The sequence below is a fragment of the Paramisgurnus dabryanus genome, chromosome 16 (genome assembly GCF_030506205.2).
Source record: "Paramisgurnus dabryanus chromosome 16, PD_genome_1.1, whole genome shotgun sequence".
Taxonomy (NCBI): Eukaryota; Metazoa; Chordata; class Actinopteri; order Cypriniformes; family Cobitidae; genus Paramisgurnus; species Paramisgurnus dabryanus.
In genome coordinates, this window is record NC_133352.1 from 23505687 (window position 1) to 23520832 (window position 15146).

Genomic DNA, 15146 nt, shown 5'->3' on the forward strand with positions numbered 1-15146 from the left:
CTTCATCAGAAAGATCGGAAGGTTGCCCCTCGGTAATATCCCATCATCTAAGGAAAGCCAGCAGTGATTAAAGTGTGTTTGATTTTTTTTAATTTAATCTATGGTTATACATCTATTAAATGTTCACTGACAACCCAGATTTTACCGTTTTAGCATAGACATCTGGGCTGTGTTTGGACAGGTATTACACGTCTTTTACAGTAAATGCAAAATCCCAGTAACCAGTGCAAGAAAATTGTTGTGGTACCTAGTTTGGTTTAGTGGACAGATGTAGTACATGTGCAGATAGGGTTGCAATATTTGCAATATAAACAATTGTTGTGTCTATTCCAAACTATGTGTAAATAAAATCCTTTGTACATTTGGTGTTGTCACAACAACGCATGTGGTGTTTTCGTTTGGCTGTGCATGCGAAACAACACATAAGGCACCATTTTGTCAATAATGTAATATTCAAGCTTGTGATGCATTTTTTTGTGATTATCATTCCCCTGCAAAATACTGCATATTTATACAACGGCTTGCCGCAATAAAAAAATCTGTAAACACTTTACTGGAAGAGAGATAAAGTCTTAGTCAGCTGGTGGTGATAAAAACTGCACTTCTTTTAATGCCACCTAACAAGTTCCTTTCCATAAAATATAACAATGAAACATAATTCATATGTTTTTATAAGGAGTTAATTCTGCCTCACTGTGCAGAAGTATAAACTACCATTCAAGTCAGCCAGTGCCAACAGAAAATAAGAGATAGATAATAAAAGTGTTGAGTTCATAAATCCACCCTTTAAAAATATTATAATACCTCTCATCTTCACCAATGCCAATCAGCAGCTCTTATAAAGTGATGCAAAATAAATTCTGATCCTTTGCTTACAGTCAACAGTAGGATTTAGCTTGTTTTAATGTTTATATACTCTCTGGAGACAACAGCTAACACCTTGAGATTAGGTTTAGAGTCAAATACTTCAGTAACTCTGTAGCACTCTTTGATTTAAAGTCACTTCAGCGATTACCTCTGCCTGTCACTGCCTCCTGACTCTTTGCATGTGCGGTTCAATAAGTGTTTCATTTCAAATCTGCTGCTTTCTCTCATTCCAAACATTTGCGGAATAACAAGAAAGTCTCTTGCTTTTAAAAATGGCAAGGAAGCGCTGATAGAAACATATCAAGCATTTGACAGTTCTGCAGCACCGACACAACAGCTCTGAGATGAGTTAAAGCAAAGGTAGGTGTATTTTAGACAAATTGCAGTCATAATAGAGCCCTATGGTCACGTTTGTAGATGGTTTATCTACAGGGCACATCTATAATTGAAAAGACTAAAATGAACTGCTTTTGAAACGGCAGGTGAATACGAAATCTTTAAACATGGTGACATGAAAGGAAAGCATGCTGCCTGTGATTTTATTCATGCTGTATATAACACCAATGCCAGTTTCATTTTAATATTTTTGTGTACAAAAACACATAAAATGGACATAAAATGTTCATGTTGATTTACCAAAGATGCACAGTATAGTGAGGATTGCATGCTGAAAATATTTTAGCTTGTCAGTTTTTGTGGAGCTTTCTTAAAAAATATGTTACGTGTAAAATACTAAGCATGGAAAGTCAATGGTAATACAGAGTTCAGGTTTTTGTTCCTAGCAAATATACAAAGTATTGAAATATATCCAGACTGATCTCATGGAAAGTTGTGTTATGGTCAAGCAAAACTTTTTTTGTGTCAAAACTTATTTGTGTCAATGGCATGAAATTCTGCTTTTTTCGTGCCTTGAGCATGAATGTCTTTTTCGTGTCCCTCGCACAAATTTCTATAAATAAGTTGTGTTGCTTTATATTTCGTTTCATTTTATGTATTGTTTTCTCATAGTTTTTTCTTATTTTCTTACCATTGTCGCTTAGGGTTTGGGTTAGAATCACTTTCTGTTACATTTTTAGACATCCTATGCCAAACCCCAACTCTAAACCCCCAAATCCAGGCGAGAATAGTTTTAAAAGCAGAAGAAAAATATTTAGAAACCAATATATAAAAATACATCCTAACTCAAACCCCAAATCTAACCCCAACCCCAAACGACAATGATTTAAAAATAGGGGGGAAAAAAGAAAACATTATATAAAATGACACAAAAAAGAAAGTTGTTCCACTGACACGAAAAACTATTTATAGAAATTCATGCGAGTGACACGAAAAGAAAGCTGAATTTCATGGCATGGGCACGAATACATTAATTACATTTTTCGTAATTATAACATGAATTTTCATGAGATCATGTTGAATATATCATGCACTTTAAATGGATTTGAATCGTTGTGAGCTTAATGGGCATCGTTTATCTCACACAAAAGCCAAAAATTACACATAAATATGGATCTATCCAACCTATTTGTAGATTTGTGTGTGGCTATTTGCTAAATAATTTATATTGAATCACGTGTACATACAGGCCCACAAACCAAACACAATTTCTAAGATTTTGCACTCTTTATTTGATATCTTTGGTATTAGCAAATCACAAGCAAAGCCTGGTAAAGCTTATTTATGTAGAAATAATTAATTAAAACTCCAACTCAAACGTATTGATGTTGATGTTGTTAGCGTTTGCATGATTGCATGCTTTCACCTTTGCAACGTTACATGTTTCCAGATCATACCTGCACATATGGATTTGTTAAAAGCACTGCAACCTTCCATGCTCCAGAAAATAAAAATAATTAGAGAGAAAGCTTTTTTCAGCAGATGATGCAAAAACCTTCAGCTGCTCTTATCTCTGTTTCACGCCCAGGTATTTACCTCTGCTGGGAGAGAAGCCATCCGGACGCTAACTCCGGATTAGCGGAGGGGTTCTGTCAGCCCTGCTTCACCTAGCTGCACATCAACACTTATTTGGCACAGTCAGGGTGAAGACTGGAGGAGGCATCTCTCTTTTCCTCTCTGTCTATCTCTGTCTCTGTGTCTCTCTCTCTCTCTCTCTCTCTCTCTCTCTCTCTCTCTCTCTCTCTCTCTCTCTCTCTCTCTCTCTCTCTCTTTCCAGGCATGAACAAAATGGCAAGCTTCTTTGCTAAGCAGGAATAAGGTATCTAAGAGGTGTGCTCAGAAGTGAGGGCAGTGTCAGCTAGAGATATTCTGCTGGTCACACAGCGTCAATTTATGTTCTTAAGTGCCTCTTGTTGTGAAAGAAATCCTCTAATGCCTGATATAAAACATGGTATTTTAACATTTGCATAGAAACACATTTAAATACTTTAAACTTAAAGCAGAGTTTAGTGAACTTGAACCTCATATAATCCATGAAGAGGAATTTTATAGATCTCATTGGAACTTGGTAATCGTCTTAGTTTAAAGTATAAGAGTGGGATTTGTCTGTTAAATAAAGACGTTCCTGACACAATGTAGCGCAAATTGTAGATCGGTTTGTGATAACAAAGCTCACAGGTATACTGTACATCCAGCCTGGGTCCATAAATTTAGCTTACTCTTGCCCTCTTCTGAATATTTTTATAATTAGTGTTTTTGAGTCGGACAGACTCGCAGGATATTTATGAGCTGGTGTTCTCTCTAGCATTTAGTATCCTGGCATGATTTAAAAAATGCAAGTATCTACATCAAGGGAATAGAGTCTATCATGACCACTTTGTACCAATGTAAATGATTTTAGACAACCCATAGAGGGTTAATTAGAGGCACTCTGTGAAGTCCATCTGTGAAGTACAATATTAATGTTCTTCACAACCAGACAGCTTTTACTGTCAATTTACATCATAAACTTCCTCCCCACAGAATCCTTGATGAATCCATTAAGGAATGGCAAAAAAATCATGCTTTATGAAAGATACGGCAAATGAAAACCATCCAGTAAAGGAATTAATCGTAATCTGTTTCCTGCAAAAGCTATTCATGTGGAAGGCCGATGATGTGGGTAGCAGATTTTTCTTGAAAACAAAGTAAATGAGCCTTTTCATAAATTAAAGCAACATATTTGGTTTGGGTGGCATCCTCGTTTTTTTCCAAATGATAACGAAAAATAATAAAAGGTTCTGCACTCAATTGATGTGCTTGTCGCTTTATAGGGTATATCTGGGAAACCGATCGGCATGCAGTGCAATAGTTCAAAAATGTCTTTGCCTGGTATTTTCCTTTGCTGCAAAAATGGCAATTTTGTGGTCAGAGGATGAGTAACAATGTCTCAATTCGCAGGGGATTACTCATGCTTTGCTCAGTTTATCACTCTTATTCTCCCCTATACTGAAGCGAGAACTTTTGCAGGGATTTGTTAAAGTTCACAGTAGGACAGGACCACTAGATAGAGCCCCGGTAAGTATCTTGGCAATGAAACATAAGTAGAAAAGAAAGAAGAAAAGTAGGAAGAAAAAAGGCTTTGAAGACCAAGCAGAGGGCTTGTCTAATCCTGCAGGCAGATTTAAGCACAAAGAGAAAACCAGTACAGGCACAATGGAGAAAAGAGAGACAGAATAGGAAAATCTCATGCTGTAGGCCTCTACAAGCATCCTTCTTCATTCTACTGCTTACCTTATCCCTGTATTCGCTTTATTTCATCTTAAACACGGCCGCCCTCCATCTTTTGCTTACTCTTTCACTTTCATTTCATTTTTGTTACTTTCTTTCAGCTTTCTCTGTGTGTCAGGAACTCAAGATTTAAGTGCTTCATGTTCCAAGCATCTACATGCGTTTCAGGCTGAGTGACATTAATGGTCTTTTTCCTCCCTGATGTGCTGCAGCGGTTGGCAAAGCTATGGCCCGTCTTGAGAATAAGAAAGCAGGCGAAATACACAGGGACATGGGAAGGCGGCGTATCAGAGGGTAAACGTGTTGCAAGTTCGTGCAGTACTTGGTTCTGGGCCTAATTAATCAGACTGCCTCTTATAGTGGCATATCCTCCCATGATGAGCACTCACCACATTCCAGCAATCCCAGGGCCACCTCAGTGAGGACGCAAGTGGCCCTGGCACTGCCTGCAAGGGGACGCCTGGGCTCTAATGCAGCTCAGACCATGAGGATGACAGGATGGAGAGGAGAGTGTTGATAGATCTTGGTTTGCCTCCAGCGTTCATTACCGCAAACATTAACGCCTAATGGACAGCATAAGGAAAGCAAAACACATTACCCATACGCGCTTTGTTCGAGCGCCATCATTTTGCATATGATTTTAAAGACCGATAAGAGCGGGCAGTAAAAGCAAACACTTTTCAAGTCTCTATGACTTTCTCGTTTGGCGCATTGTTCCTTGCTTACGTCGCTTAATATTGAAACCAACATTCGAATGCTCCTCCCAGTTGACAGATTGTTTACAGCTTGCAAACAGCATCTGTGCGCACTTGTGAATTAGCATCCCTCTTTTGTTGGGGAGCATTTTGGTCCCTTTTTCTCTACTCATAATGGAGCTCATTAATGCAAAACATGATGGGCGCCCAAAAATGATGGTTTCTGACATCGCTCCTTCGCAGGATGTTTCCCTTTTTTTACACCTGTCCAAAGAGCTAGCAGGGTAAACAGAATATCAATCTTACTGAATCTGTGCCATCGATTTAGGGAAAGATGTGCCATCGATTTATGGGCATGCATGCAAACTTTTACTATTTGAAGTTTGTGTATCTCAAATCAAGACTGATGTCATTGTGTATTTACAGTTTTTCTGAATTGCTAAAACACTAAACCCCAATCTCTGAACCAAATTCATAGTGGCCTAAACCCATTTGTCAAATCATGCACTCTTTTTGCAAAATTCTAAACACAAACTTCTCACTAAAACACACATTTCACACTGCAATGCACTTGTTTTATAAATGCTAAACACAGGCAGGCAAAAGTTGAACACAACTAAAACACCGTTATCATCGAGTAAACACAACAACTCAAAATTCTACACACTTTTATCTAATGGTATTTTTACCAATTGTGAGGATTGGAAACTGTCTGAGAGGCAGATGAAGAGTATGAGGAAGAAAAGGACACCAGAGACAATGCAATTGGCAAAATTTGCCGTTGGATTGCTGACTTTTTACAAAATACAAGTGCTGCTTACAGTCATTTTGAAAACTTACTATTACTTGCAGTACTTACAGTAAAGTATTCACTATATTCACTGAACCAAACTTGTGATTACAGTAATAGAGATTTTTAACAGTATTTGTCAAGTGTGTTGTTATGTACAATAAATATGTATTTTTATGTAAGCAGATCTCCTGGATGTTGTGTTTTCCATTTTTTAAGGTAGTGTCTAATGGATGCTTGTAGTGTTTTATATTATAGACTTATGTGTGTATGATTTGAAAGCTTAGTTTGATTTTGAGTACAAGTGAAATGGTTTTGAAGCAATTGTTTTATTTTGCTAGAAGAGTCAGGGGTTCTGTGAATTTTGTTTAAAATTGGGATTTGTGTTTAAGGTTTTGAGAAAATGAGTGATGGTTTCAAAAAATGTGTTTTAGCAATTCAGAAAAACTGTAAATGCATACATGAATATACACTACATGGCCGATGTGGACACCCCAATCTAATTATTAATTACTAGTGGGTGCATATTATCAAATGTTAAAGGTATAGCGGAAGATTTAATAGGCGTTTACAGTTTTTTCTGAATTGCTAAAACGCATTTTTTGAAACCATCACTCATTTTCTCAAAACCTTAAACACAAATCCCAATTTCAAACTAAATTTACAGAACCCCTGACTCTTCTAGCAAAATCAAACAATTCCTTCAAAACCATTTCACTTGTACTCAAAATCAAACTAAGCTTTCAAATCATACGCACATAAGTCTATAATATAAAACACTACAGAGCATCCATTAGACACTACCTTAAAAAATGGAAAACACAACATCCAGGAGATCTGCTTACAGAAAAATACATGTTTATTGTATATAGCAACACACTTGACAAATACTGTTAAAAATCTCTATTACTGTAATCACAAGTTTAGTTCAGTGAATAAAGTGAATACTTTACTGTAAGTACTGCAAGTAATAGTAAGTTTTCAAAATTACTGTAAGCAGCACTTGTATTTTCTAAAAAGTCATCAATCCAACTGCTAATTTTGCCAATTGCATCGTCTCTGGTGTCCTTTTCTTCCTCATACTCTTCATCTGCCTCTCAGACTGTTTCCAATCCTCACAATTGGTAAAAAATACCTTTAGATAAAAGTGTGTAGAATTTTGAGTTGTTGTGTTTACTCGATGACAACTGTGTTGTAGTTGTGTTCAACTTTTGCCTGCCTGTGTTTAGCATTTATAAAACAAGTGCATTGCAGTGTGAAATTTGTGTTTTAGTGAGAAGTTTGTGTTTAGAATTTTGCAAAAAGAGTGCATGATTTGACAAATGGGTTTAGGCCACTATAAATTTGGTTCAGAGATTGGGGTTTAGTGTTTTAGCAATTCAGAAAAACTGTAATAGGCGTTTCCTCTCTGAGGCAGGTTGAGTGTTGCGCATGTGCATTTTTTTTTAAGTGGAGGGCGGTTCTTTTCAAAAAATTTCGGAACAATCTTACGCAACCTTTAAATGAATGGTCCATAAATTGCATGAAGCTTTTTGGTCTACATCCACTAAGCACATATAGGATGAATTGGAACACAGACTGCAAGCCAGTCCCCATCGGTCAATACGAGGCCTGACCGTGCTGATGCTCTCGTATCTGTACGTAGTTGAATCCCTTAAGGATGTACTGTATAAATGAATGAATGAAAGCTAAAATAGAGCTAATGTTATCTTGTTTGCCATACTCCAACATACTGTTTGGGTGAGGTTTCAGGTGTCAACATATAATCTGTGTTTTTTCAGTTTACTTCAAAACAGTTAGATGTTTTTCTTAAGATCTGTGGTTTAATGTTTGTAAATGTGATGTTTTGGTGCATAAGTATTTAAAAGCCCTCTGTTAAGGCTCATTTTTGATATATTCTTACGGTTTCTATGGAAACTCATCACCGCACAGGTGTGTATTCATTATAGACAAAAAGATGCATCCTCCCACTACCGAATGAAATGCGTAATGAGCCAATCAGGATGCTTGGAGTTTATAAAACAGTGCTACGAGACAGGTGAAAGTAATAACACAAAGTCTAAAAGCCTCTTCGCAGCACTTAGCGAATGACTCATTCAGTGCCTTTCTGCTTGATTCGATACAGCCTTGCCACAACAACCTTGGGCTTTTGTTGAACATCACAGAGCAGACGGTAGTCAATTGGATCAGAGGATTAAAGAGTGACATCACAACCTTAGCATAATCTCATATGTTGTGTGGAAATAGTTATGAACTGTTACTGCACTGTGTACTGCCATCAAAAGATGCGGTATTAAAAACCGTAGTTTGCTTAGTTCATTCAAGCTTATACAGTAAGTCTGACTCGCTCTGTCAATCCATCTCAGCTCCATCGGTGGAGGGAGATATTATGAATACATCTCAGGTTAGGATGTGAGGGGCAACGGGTACCTAAACCTGGCAGATTTCCCTTGTGAGATTACTGGCACTGTGAATCATGGCTGGTGTCGTCGAGGGGCGACGGGCTGGCGTTCCCGCTGGCTGCAGCTCATTTAAAAGAGCTAGAATCCCGAGCGGCATTGACGGCCTGTATCTGCAAACCAAGCGTCACGCTGACAGCTGCATTAGGAGCTGCCACACTCGCTTCACTTTAAAAAGTATTCTTCTCCTGCTCCTTTTGCTCTGTTTTTGTATCTCCACTATGATCCTATGTTTTTGTGCCCTTTTAAACAATTTTCCCATATCTTATATTTTCATTCCTTTTCTTTTGAATACTTATTTTTTAAGAAATTGTCTTTCTTTGTTGCTTTTTGTGTAGTTCATTTTTTGTTTAGTATTTTGTTTGCCTGTAAATGACAAAGGGGTTTGGTACCTGTAGAGCCATTCACAAGTTACAACAAAGTGAGCATATAATGTAAAAAAAAATTTGTTGTTCATGATGTGATTTTAAAGAGCTCTTATTGTCTGATTCACGATTTAACATTTCCTTTGGTGTGTAAGTGTGTATTAGTACATGCGTTTATCACTACCTCTGTCTTTTTTGTACAAACACCCGTGGCGTTAGTCGGCAGCGCCCCGCTGAGCCTGATTTAAAGGGGCCATGGCACAAGTCTTTTTTAAGATTTCAAATAAATCTTTGGTGTCCCCGGAGCACATATGTGAAGTTTTAGCTCAAAATATCATATAAATAATTTATTATAGCAAGTTAAAATTGCCACTTTGTAGGTGTGTGCAAAAATGTGCCGTTTCGAGTGTGTCCTTTAAAATGCAAATGAGCTGATGAAATGCAAACACTGATCACAATGATCGTGGTTTGTTGCAATTGAAACTCAATTGTGCTGTGAATTATTTTCTCTCTCTTTTTATCTGAACTTAATGGCAGTGCTGTGGTTGGATATTGCAGATTAAGGGGTGGTATTATTATAATAACAGCTCCTTATGACATCATAAGGAAAGTCAAATTTCAACTACCTATTTTTTCATATGTGTGTAGAGAATGGTTTACCAAAACTAAGTTACTGGGTTGATCTTTTTCACATTTTCTAGGTTGATAGAAGCACTGGGGACCCAATCATAGCACTTAAACATGGAAAAAGTTAGATTTTCATGCCATGGCCCCTTTAAGTTGCAAAAATGCTGTGAATTTGGATGTTCGCGTTGCAAATGTGCTGCCACAAACCGCAGAGGGAAAACTGGAATGGTATATTCTGTACCCAGTAGAAAAGCCCCCAAAAGTAAGCCGACCCGACCCAAACAGTGGGGTACTATGCAATAGAAAAGCCCCATAAGGTACATACAGTATTGGTGCCAAATGTATACATATCTGTACCTAAATGCTACATATTAGGACCTTTTTAAAGGGTACCGTCCCAGTGACAGTTTTTGTACCATTTATTTCTGAGAGTGTATAACAACTTTACAATTGAAAAAAAGTGGCAGTAACAAGCTGTGGTTGATGTTGTAGATTGTACCGCATGCAGACACTATAGGAGAGAAATGCCCAGCACTTTTCAGAGTTTATATTGCATACTGATGTTTCTTTGTCCCATATCTGGTTGTTGAAAGCACATAATTTACATTATTGCTGCATTTGTCTTTTAATGTAAATAAAAAGAAGCCAAAATCAAAAGATGATCTAGATATCTTAAAAAAAAGAGCAAAGTTGTTTTCACCAAGACAGCAGGAGCCGTGGAAAACAGGAGCCTCTATGTTACTAAACAACTTTTCAAGTTTTCTCTGCATCAGCACCATATTCCAAGCCTGAGGAAACATGCCTCCATTTGAGACATGAGAAATGTGCCTGGCTTCACCAAAATGAGTCTGAGTTGCTTGGCCGTTGATTCCCCTGCCTCCTTATGTCTCTGTAATGTGCCTCAGATCCTGAGAGTTCTCTCTCTCTCTCTCTCTCTCTCTCCCTCTCTCTCTCTCTCTCTCTCTCTCTCTCTCTCTCTCTCTCTCTCTCTCTCTCTCTCTCTCTCTCTCTCTCTCTCTCTCTCTCTCTCTCTCTCGTCTGTATTTTAATAGTCTCTCCATCACATGCACTCTCTTTTCATTTCTGTTCTCTATTTACTAGCCACTTTTCCCCGTTTTTCCTCTTTCTTTCACCATTTTACTCTCGTCTTTTAACCAATCCTTCTAAAACTCATCTTTAATACCGCCCCCTCTCTCTTTCTCTCCCTCTCTTTCTGATTCATAGCCACAGGCCTCTCTTCAGAGCGTTCACTCATTTTGCTGTGCAGGTGTGCATCTGTGATATCCAAATGTTTCACACACTCCTTTTGCAAAACGTAAGAAACAAGCTCGCGAGTGCTCTGCGTCAAAGCTCTGTTCCTCTCCCTCCGCTCTGCCTTTTTGTCAGTATCTAAACCTTTCCAGAGTTTCACCTTCCCAACGCTCCCTGCACCGCTGCTGATTGACAGCTAATATGTTCACCGAAATAAGTTTTTATTCTTCCTGTCAGGATTTTCTTTATGATGGGCTTTCAGGCTTCAAAGCTACAGTAACTTGTAATTAGTTCACCCTTCCTACAGGGATGCAAGAGGTCATCTGAATTACTGTAGTTTCTGTGATAGTGACTGATAGATGGTCACTGGAGTTTTCTAAAGGCTTTCCCATGATCAGTGTTAAGGATTAAAAAGAAGATCAAAAATCACAAATGAGATCTCTCGGCTGTTTCTACTAGGCAGCAAGGAGATTAAATAGAGAGCAAATAGAGAGGCTTGCTTTGGTCTTCTGCTTCTCAGATGTTTCTGCTGAGAAAAAGACCCCATTCATTTCACAGACTCTTCGAGAGTTTCTGAAGAAATGTCAGTGTGACACACCGTGATCAGATTCACCAGTATTTCGAATTTCTTATCAAATTCGCCTGTGCTAATATCAAAGCTACAGTATGTTAGCCACATACATTTCATACAGTAGCGCTTTTACCATTTGTCAGCAATTGTTTCATGTGTGTGTTTATTGTTTATGCTGTTTCACAGTTTGAGATCATTTATTTAAAACAAAAGCCATTCTTTTAAAAATTACTATATTATTACAGTTTAGTGACTATGTTATAGCTTCTATGTAGCATATACCAAACAAACAATTTTGTGTTTAAAATACATCTAATAGACGTAAAAAAACAGACCTCTAGTCTGAAACAAGACAAGATTTGCCCTGTTAGTATAAAATAGTAGACATCTAACTATGGCCAAAACAATGAAATTAATAAATACATAAAAAACAAACACCTTGTAATCACTGTTGACTTTGCTTAAACTTTCTTATTTTATTTTGACAAAATTGAAAAAAAAATGACTAGAAGTGGGTTACTAACAGACGGACTATATTAAGTGAAATAGTTAAATATGCATGATTTTAGAAAAAAAAAACTTTTGGATAAACCAAAACACACTTGTAGCCAATCAGCAGTAAGGGGCATGTCTACTAACCGACATTGTTTCCTGTGTTGCGTATGTGTGGGGCGGGTTTATCAAAAGAAGGTCCAGATTCTATTGGGGTAGGGCCATGTTTGTTTACAGTAGGTGATTTTAAATATCAACATTGACTTTCAGAGATCATGCACCCCACCTTTAACATAGACGGTGAATAATGGATAGGTAGCTTAAAAATAAAGTAACTTTCAGATAATGATAAAATACAGATGGATGTTTGAACCACGTTGTGCCAAATAACCTAAAGGCAGAAAAGAGAGAAATTATGCCCTTTCGTGTATCGATGCTGTGTGTCTGTGTGCGTGCGTGCGTGTGCGTATGAAAGAGACGTCAATGTGATTAGTTGTTTACAGTGTTTTCTGTGTTTGTTGTATACCCGGATGTTGATGAGCACTTTTTAACAGTTACTGATAACCTTGAAAACAGTCTCTGTAGTTTACTGTACTTTTCTTGCGCAAAGTAATCTTCAGATGAACTCTCTATTGAAAAGTAATAAGTTCTGCGTACATTTATTTTAAATTGATTGCTTTCTAAACATGCACCTAATTTCTCTCTCGCTCTCTTTCTTTCTCTCTCTCTCACACACACACACGCATGCATGCACACACACATACATACACACACACACACACACACACAGTTTCTCGTTTCTCTGTTCCTTTCATTTTCAAATAAAGAGACTGTCTTTTTTGTTACAGAGTGCTACAATTCATTACTGTGAACAGCTGCGCACATGCACTGAAGCAATTAAAACAATGAGCCGCTCTCCTTGAGAAGATTTCATCAGTACGAAACGACACATGAAGGTTACTAGATTTAGGCAAGAACTGTCTGTGCAGTCAGATTCTGATGAAAGAAGAAAAAGATTTTTATTCCTGTTCTCTAATTGTTCACTTTTCTTTGCGATGCAAATTATTTTTTCCCTTTTATTTTGTGTTTTTTGGAGGCCACTTTTAATGGCAATCATGGGAAAATTGAACGATTTTGAATTAAAGTTAAGAATTAAACAAAAATTCAATCCATTAAAGTGATTTACACTACTGAAAAGTTTAGCACAAACGTTATGTTTGCAGCTGGTGTCAATTCGTGCTGTCATATCCTGCAATAAATGCATTTCTATCATGGGCAGGTTTCGTAACCTCAAACTTTGATTTCAACAAAGATTTGTTATGTTATGCAAACTTTATAGAATATATTGTATTGTATGATGCTTCATGCCAAGACCTGCCTGAAAGATTTTGATGCCAGACACTGACAAGCATTTACAGTATACATACAGTATGTGTGTGTGTGTGTGTGTGTGTGTGTGTGTGTGTGTGTGTGTGTTTGTAGTCAGTAGTAGCCTGTGCTGTTTGCTCTGATGGTTTTTAATGAGAGAGAGCATGAACCATTTTAAATTTAAGATGTCAAATAAAATTTAATTTTATTGTGTGATGCCAAGTTATGTCATGCATGATGGGAAGTGATTATTATGGTCACTACACAAATCAATCTGTAATTAACCAAATTTACATAGAAATAGGTGTGTTTGCACTGAGAAAGAATAATAATAATGACTTAATAAAAATACAACACAGAGCTACTTCTGTTCTTTTAGGGGCTGTTTTGCGCATGCAAGTACGTTATTTTAGTTGTAGACACGGGGCAAGTGTGCTCAAATAGGTCATGACATGCAGGCAGAGCGACACACAAGCAAGTTGAAAATTGTTCAACATTTCAGAATATCGCATCCGCAATGCCGGTCATGTAACATGAGCCAGCCAATCAACAATTTACCTGTCAATATTTTATCATGTAAACGTATCATAACATATTACCTCAAGATGGAATAATAGCTTATCATATGTACAATAATATAGAGCGTACCATCTGTCAAGTAGCTATTATTTTGACACAAATAGTAAAAACAATGCATGGAGAATCTATGGTTGCTCAGCAATGACAGAAACTACTGAAACGCAAGCGCCTAAGCAATTTGTTGGTAAGGAGTAGGAAAGCGATGCGGTTGCGTTTTCTGCATAGTTTTAGATGTGAAATGTGAACCGTCTTTTAGTGTTTCATGAATAAATAGCACAGTTGTTCAGTGAATTTACATTTTACATTTTGTTGTTGTTTATCTCATGGCAAAGATTTTCTTTTTTTTAAATGATGCTTTAGTGCGCTTTTAAAATTAAGTATCTTACTCATTTGTAGGCTATTGCCTACAGCGTATCTAATTTGTATTCTGTGATTTTTTTCGATTTTCTTTTGATTTTTAATATTTGTTTTACATGATTGTTTAAACTTAGCTACAAGCAACTAATCATTGGAACAAACAACTAATCCTTGTCTTCCTTTTTACAAAATGTACAAAAAGCCATTATTATCATTTTCAAATGTGAATTTTCTAATATGCAATGTGCACAGCGGATGCCAGTGAGATTATTTGGTTCAGCAGGATGCCATTTTCCCAGCAATTTCTTGCAAATTGCTCTTCTATCAACAAAAGCATCGTTCCACCGAACGCACGGTATGTAATCCAGTTTACCATTTAAATATCATTTATGCGCTGGCCCCTTTGCAGTATTACCAGCTGATGTTTAATTTACGACATCTAAACTTTTAATTAGAACTGTGTTGATGCTGTTTACCGTCCATGCTTCCAAAGCCAGAGAATGGCATTTGTGATATATCAGATAGCTTCCAATGAATTATTCAGATTCAATACCATGTTTTTCCCCTTCGCTCTTTAATCCTTGTTGGCCACAGTATGATACCAGAGAGCTTAAAGGGAGGGAGGAGAATTAGGTGTGCCAGGGGAGGCCTGGAGGGAGGGCATGAGTGGCCTGCTGATGGGATACCCATCTGTCTTAGATGGCAAGCAGCAGATGGCACCAAGAAAGAAAAATTAAGTGCTCCAAAAATCTAATACTGTACGTGTTCATACATATAAATAAATGCAGTTTATATATATCTCAATATATACAGTATATACTCTAAGCGGAAAAGCGCCTGACGTCATTCACATTTTTATCCATTGTCCAATCAAATTAGGGATAGGCAGGCCTTTCGTTGTCGTGACAGAAGTTTACAGTTGCTTGGAACAACCGGAGACTGCACTCGCCGTCTCCATGTTTGTGCACCTCTCACTCTCGATTAAGGTCAGAGCAAGCGCCCTATTTTTAAAGTTCCTGCTAATATGACAGTTAACAGCAAAAGAACGCTCACGCTCCA